This window comes from Triticum aestivum, chromosome 5D (genome assembly GCF_018294505.1).
Source record: "Triticum aestivum cultivar Chinese Spring chromosome 5D, IWGSC CS RefSeq v2.1, whole genome shotgun sequence".
Lineage (NCBI taxonomy): Eukaryota > Viridiplantae > Streptophyta > Magnoliopsida > Poales > Poaceae > Triticum > Triticum aestivum.
The window spans coordinates 497,481,743-497,488,046 of record NC_057808.1 but is presented as its reverse complement, the minus strand read 5'-3'; the positions used below and the strand labels follow the sequence as shown (position 1 = coordinate 497,488,046).

The 6,304-nt window shown below is 52.6% G+C and overlaps 1 pseudogene across 1 annotated transcript in view; it reads right to left on the bottom strand.

Moving 5' to 3' along the window:
• Positions 1-4,035: 4,035 nt before the first annotated feature.
• The window catches only part of LOC123123171 (5'-3' exoribonuclease 4-like), a 14,783-nt pseudogene continuing 12,514 nt past the window's right edge, over positions 4,036-6,304 (bottom strand). The window contains exons 25-26 of the transcript XR_006460534.1: positions 5,237-5,412; positions 4,036-4,931 (exon numbers count right to left, since the gene is read on the bottom strand). The product of XR_006460534.1 is annotated as a 5'-3' exoribonuclease 4-like (transcript). The remainder of the gene's footprint in view (positions 4,932-5,236; positions 5,413-6,304) is intronic.

Below are 6,304 nucleotides of genomic sequence, written 5' to 3'. Positions count from 1 at the left end.
CTCTCTCTCTCTCTATCTCTATCTGCCGCGCCGCGCTGTCAGTCCGTCAAATTTAACAGCAGGCGAATCCCGTTTAAACCGCGTAACAAACCGGATCGATCCCAGCCTTTCCTTCCTTCACCCGCCATCGATCGTCCATCGTCTCCGAAGCGGACTCCCATCCCACCCCCCGCCGCGATCCACCACCCAGCTCGATCGCAGCCTCGCGCGCCACGGAACCCCCGCTCGCTTAGGCAGGCTTAAACCCTAGCTACCGATCTAGTACTACCCCGCCTCCGAGTCCCACTACGCCTTGCCGCCGCAGAACGGATCTACCCCTCACCCAAGCCCCTCGCTCTCCATATAAGGCAACCCACTCCTCCTCTATCTCCCTCCACCCCACAAGCAAAGCGCAGGCGCAAGCCCCCCCACAACACAAGCCAAGCCCTAAACCCTCCAGCGTAGCGTAGCGTAGCGTAGCGTAGCGTAGCGATACCGAACCCTCACTGCCGATCGATCGATCTGGTTTCCTTCCATGGCCGATCCCGCTGATCGCCGGCGCCGCGAGATCGAGGAGGGCGAGGTCGTCTCCGCCTACAGAACGGGCTCCGACACCGACACCGACGACGAGGACGCGCGCTACTACCTCCACCCAGTGCCCCACCGCGACGACCGCCGGGCCCGGGGGATGATGGTCACGGTCGCGCGGCCCGGCACTGTCCCGGTACCGGAGGACGTGGTCGTCGGGGGCGGCGGCGCCGTCTCAGGATCAAGATTGACTACCCGGGACTCTTCGCCCACATCCTCGCTCGGTTCCGGCAGGACCATCAGCGACGCTGCTGCCGTCACCGCATTATTCCCGGCCTGCCCCGTCTGCCACAGGCAGTTCCACAGCTCCAAGGCCGTGCATGGCCACATGAGGGTCCACGCGCAGGCGCAGCCCAGGGAGGAGGACAAGGTGTCTGCTGCGGTCAGCGCCGTGGACGACTCCGTGTCCGTGTCCATGCCCAATGTCGTAGCGGAGCCCAAGATCTCGGACGACCCGATGCCCGTGGAGGTGGCCAGCAGCGATCAGGTTGTCCCCGGCAGCGGCAGCGCAAGCGTGAAGCCCAGTCAGAGTGCTGCTGATCTTTCCATGGCCATCGTGGTGGCAGAGGCAGCACCACCGGCCGCTGCACCCAAGCAAGTCGACATCGCCCCGACGCCTCCTGCACCGCCGCAAGTCCCCGTCCCCCCTCCGGTCGCACCAGCACCAGAGCCAGCCGCCGTCTACCTCCACCCGCCCGCCCCCGCACAGCAGCATGTCTTCGCCCCCCCACCGCAGGCCGCGGCGCCGCTGCATGCCTTCCACGGGCCGCTGCACATGATCCCGCACCAGGACCCGGCCGCCCCGCCTGGGTTCTCGTGCAAGGAGTGCTACCGGTGGTTCCCGACGCACCAGGGGCTGGGCGGCCACGTCGCCGGCCACAAGAACCGGCGGATCGCGGCGGCGGCCGCCGCAGCCATAGCCGCCGGGATCGACCCGATTGACCACGCCGCGGGCGCGCCCAGGCCGGTGAAACAGCACACCTGCAAGGTATGCGGCGCCGTGTACAGCAGCGGCGTCCGACTCGGGGGCCACATGAGGAAGCACTACACAGGCAAGCCCATCGTGCCGAGGAAGCGGGCGCGCCTCCTCTTGCCCCCGGATCACCTCGGGCTCGCGATCCCCGGGCCAGCGCCACAGGCGCCAGCTGCCGAGGTGGCGGTGCAGCCGCCGGCAGTACCGGCGGGCTGCCTGAGGATCTTCGGCGTCACCATCATGCAGGAGGCGAAGGAGGAGGAGCCACCCGTCGCCGTCGAGGACAAGCAGTGATCGATGAATATAATACGGCAAACATGCAGTTTGATATATACGTATAAAAATGTTAGGGGAGATTGGTACCATTAGAAGATTTATTAGGTCAGAAACATATATCTCAGGAGAAGTCTAAAGTTGTGTGACGATAGTTTGATCGATGTGTGCTTGAATTTGGATAAACGTGTCTTGGTTGTATATACTCTTTGTTCATCCAAGTTTTATAACGCACTGTTACAAGGACGACACAGTGCACACCACATACACGCACACTCATCTCGAACAGCTTTATTGGAACGAAAAAGACGCAAAAGCGCTGTGGCAAAAAATTTCTCGGAAACGATCCTAGTACAATTCACGCTCAAACTGGAAGTGCATGCATGCGTGCACAAAGCCAAATAAATCAACACCAGAAAAGTGTAGTTCTACGGAGCGAGTCCACCACCAGGGGCTTTCCAGGAGAGGCGATTGTAGGGCGATCGTCTTCCGCCGCTAGCTTAGGTTAGGTTTTTCCTCTCAGGGGGTGGTGAGGCGTGTGGGGTGGCGACGGCGCGGCAGCCAAAACGCAAAAGACTCCAACGCAAACGGCGAGGACGGCAACGGGATCAGCAAGCAGGGGTTCGAAGAAATCGCCGAAGGAAGGGAAGGAGTCGGAAGAGGCGGCCAGGCTCACTGCAAGGATGGGAGACCTGCTGCTTACTGAGAAGGAGTCGGCAAGCTTTGTGTTCCAAGACCGGGGCAGGAGAGATGGTCTGCCATGGGCAAAGTCTGCTCACCCCGGCCGGTGAACATACTTACAGTCTTACATACATGCGCTAGAAAGAACAATGATGGGGGCTTGGGGTCTGCACCGCGAAGCACAATTCAGAGACATCCTTGTTGTCCACTTTGGAAGCAAAGGAGACTGAAAACATGCGGTTAACAATGGACCGCGGCAGTTTGACTTGCATGTGATAGTTCTCAAGGACTATGAGGGTGATGTCAGGCCGTCGGAGAGGGGTTTTAACACAGTGCAAATGTGGGTTTGTGTGACAGATCTGCCGCTAGATAGAAGATCTGAGGATTTTAGCAAAGCGTTGGGCAACTGGCTTGGTGAAGTGGTTCGTGTTGATGTAGAGAAAGACAGATGGTTTTTCCAGAAGCAAACGTCTTCGTGTGCGTGCAAAGCTGTCAGTTTTTGATCCGCTTGTGCGGGGGTTCTACCTCAAAGCATCACTGGAAGATAAGAAGAGGACTTGGTATGATTTTTGCTATGAAAAGATGTCCCACTTTTGCTTTGATTTTGGAAGGTTAGTGCATGCAGATGGTATAGTTCAAGGACGAGCAACAGCGAGAGGGGGTGGCGTGGTAAAGCGTCATGCTCGTGGACGCTCAAAGCAACGGAAGGGGAGAATATTGCGGCACCACAAGTGATAGTAGACTCGGTGATGACTTGTATGAATGAGTGGAGACAGGCTCAAGAAGATGGTTGGCTGAAGATGAGCGTTGATAGGGCTGTCTTGAAACTTGCTGACAAAGGAGAGGGTGGTGTTTTGTTCAGAGACCACACCGGCGGCCCGGCGCTTTCCGAGGAAGTGCTTGTTACTTCTTTCCGGAGGCGTCGAATCTGGAGGTCGTCGAAATTCTGGCGTGCCAGCCAGCGTTGCAGCTTGCTGAGGAAAAGAATGCCAAGCTTGACTGCAAGGAGGTGGTCATGTCAAGCTTACTGTAAGGTGGTGGTCGATATGCTGCGAAGCAAGGAGAAGAACCTACCAGCTGTTGGGACACTAATCAAGGACCTCAAAAAGGGGCTCCAGGCGCAGCGTATAAGGTAAGCTGGGCTCATCGAACAGCGACTAGTGCTGCTCATGTTTTGACTAAAGAGGGTGTGAGTAAAGAACTCTTGTCAAGTGTGGAATTATATAGTCTGCACATTATTGCATCAGAGGTTTCCGATGTCTTTGAATAAATAGCAAGCTAAAGTTAAGCTAAGAAAAGCATAACTAGTAAGTATTGCACATCTAAGTCATATGTCATTGATCTTATATTGAGATTCGTGTGAATATTTTCTTTTTTCTTTTTCTCTTTATACTTGATTCACCCACTTAGATGTGCAATAACTAGAGCACATCTAGATGTGCCCTAGACACACCCTAAGTAAAACATACAAAGAAACAGCATAACAAGCACACAGATGGAATAATCAGAGAGAAATAATGACCAACGCCCCATCGCAACCATAGCTAGCAGAAGATATTAATAGTCAATGCTCGAGGATTACATGCATAATATATTTTTTTGGTTTTTTCGCCTAGCGCATTAAACTGAATTACAACACAAGGTCCACATACACGGCATCCATACTTTACATTCAGTCTTTCAGTTTTCAGTGCGGAAGTAAACATGAGTGCTAATAACCGGACAGAACGAAGTAACATAAGCATCTAGTAGTGATGTATTAAGGACGTACGCAACCTACCGTTGTAGTCAGTCGCTACAAAACAGGGCACCGTTGACGAAGCCCCGCCGTCATCGGCTCTTGTCATTTGGTCATTTCCGACTGATTCTACCGGTAGTAAGCCTGGTGAAAGGCTGGGGCCATGGCATTGCCATAGGCTCCCGGGCCGCTGTTGTAACCGGCGTAGATGGGGTAGGTCATGGGAGGGGCTTGGTATGGCATTCCAAGGCCAACATTAGGCACCGGCACAGCAGGTGGGTATGCATATGGCTCCCTCATTGGGCTCTGGCCACAGTAGAGGGCGTGCCCAGCTGACCTATCATAAGAGTAGGGAGATCCGGTACCGTAGGAGACATGGGAGGCTGGAGAGCCGATGAATGCGGTGGCAGTGCTGCTGCTGGTGGCGGTCGAGGGCGAAGATGGTGCACCGGTGTTGTCGCTTAGACGACCAGACTTGGAAGGGGACATTGCTCCCCCAGCACTACCTTTGATGCGCTTGCTTGCTGGGCCGCCACTGGAACAACTCGACGCTGCCTTTTTCTTCTCAGTCTTTGCCATCTCCAATTCTTCCAGCCGCTTCCGGAGATCCTCCAATGGAAACTCAGCTTCGAGTTTGTGGTCCTCAACACACTTTATAACAGCCCGAAGCGCAGACTGTTCCTTCTTATTTGCATTTACCTACAAGAGATGCAATATTAGACCCTAATTTGGTACGAGAAACAGAGCAGGCAGAAAATCCTCGCCAAAGCCACAACAAAGAATTAAAATACAATGCTAGCTACTACTCCCTCCGTCCCATAATGTGTAGTGCCAAAAAACATCTTACATTATGGGACGGAGTAGTAGCAAACAGAGGTAAACTGGTATAGCTACAACAAGCAAAGATTTGTATATCTTTCAGAAAGCCCAGTTGACAGACTACTTGACTACTTGTAGACTTTCAGGCATGCGACACTGAACTCAGAATTACTACTAAGTCTTACCCCAGATTGGCCACTGCTGGTGCTCACGTTATCTGAAGTGCAATACATCTTCTTAGAATCCTCCAGGTAGGATTTCAAAAGAGGGACTGGGGAGAATTTTTCCAGAAGACCAGCCTCATATGCAAAGTTCACGGCATCAAGTTGTTGCCCCTTTGTGATAAGTTCTTCAATGATTTCTGCAAACACGATTCAGGTCAGATAAGACAGCTTAATTCTTAACAAACTCACTTGAAAAGAATGATCTACAAAGTGATTACTGCTGTATAAAGCGCAAGCAGCATACATTCGTGATCAGGCCAACTGAAATGGTCACACCAGCCCAACAAGGCAAGTCTCATACAGTAAAAATGCATTTACTGGATAACTGAGATTACACACGTGTTCCATGTTTTGATAAAAAGCATCACTCTTGATATATTTTTTAGAAAAATAGCCAGAATGGTCCGTTGTGCTGGCCATACTACTGCCCTTGGAAGACTGTACCGTTCCCCAGCGCTTGTCTACGACAGTGACAATTCATCCAGGTACAGGACACACATATCGCAACTATGCATAGGCGGACTGCATTCCCAAGTCCCAACAATAACCCAAACATAGCTACACCACAGCAACCCACTTGTGGCTTATCAATTGAAACCTCAATGCATGGCAAAAACCAGGGAATCCACATAAGACTCTGCTACTAATGATTATAAAGCTCGTTCGGTGAAATAATAGCATAGAACTATAAGTATAAGGATAAGAATCCAGACAAAATACAGAGGATGGTACTTGGTGGCCCATCCCCATGACAATCACTGAGGCACCACTCACCCGATTGCAATAGCCAGAGTGGTCCATGGTGCCGGCCATACTGACCTTGAAAGACCATAACGTTTCCCAGCACTTGCTACGACAGTGACAATTCATCCCGGTAAGGACACACATATGGCAACTATGCACACGCGAACTGCATTCCCAGCAATAACCCAAACATCGCTGCACCACAGCAACTCACTTGTGGCTTATCAATTACCAGTTCGATAAGACTTACTAAAAGAATATAAATCTTATCTACTAACCTAATCC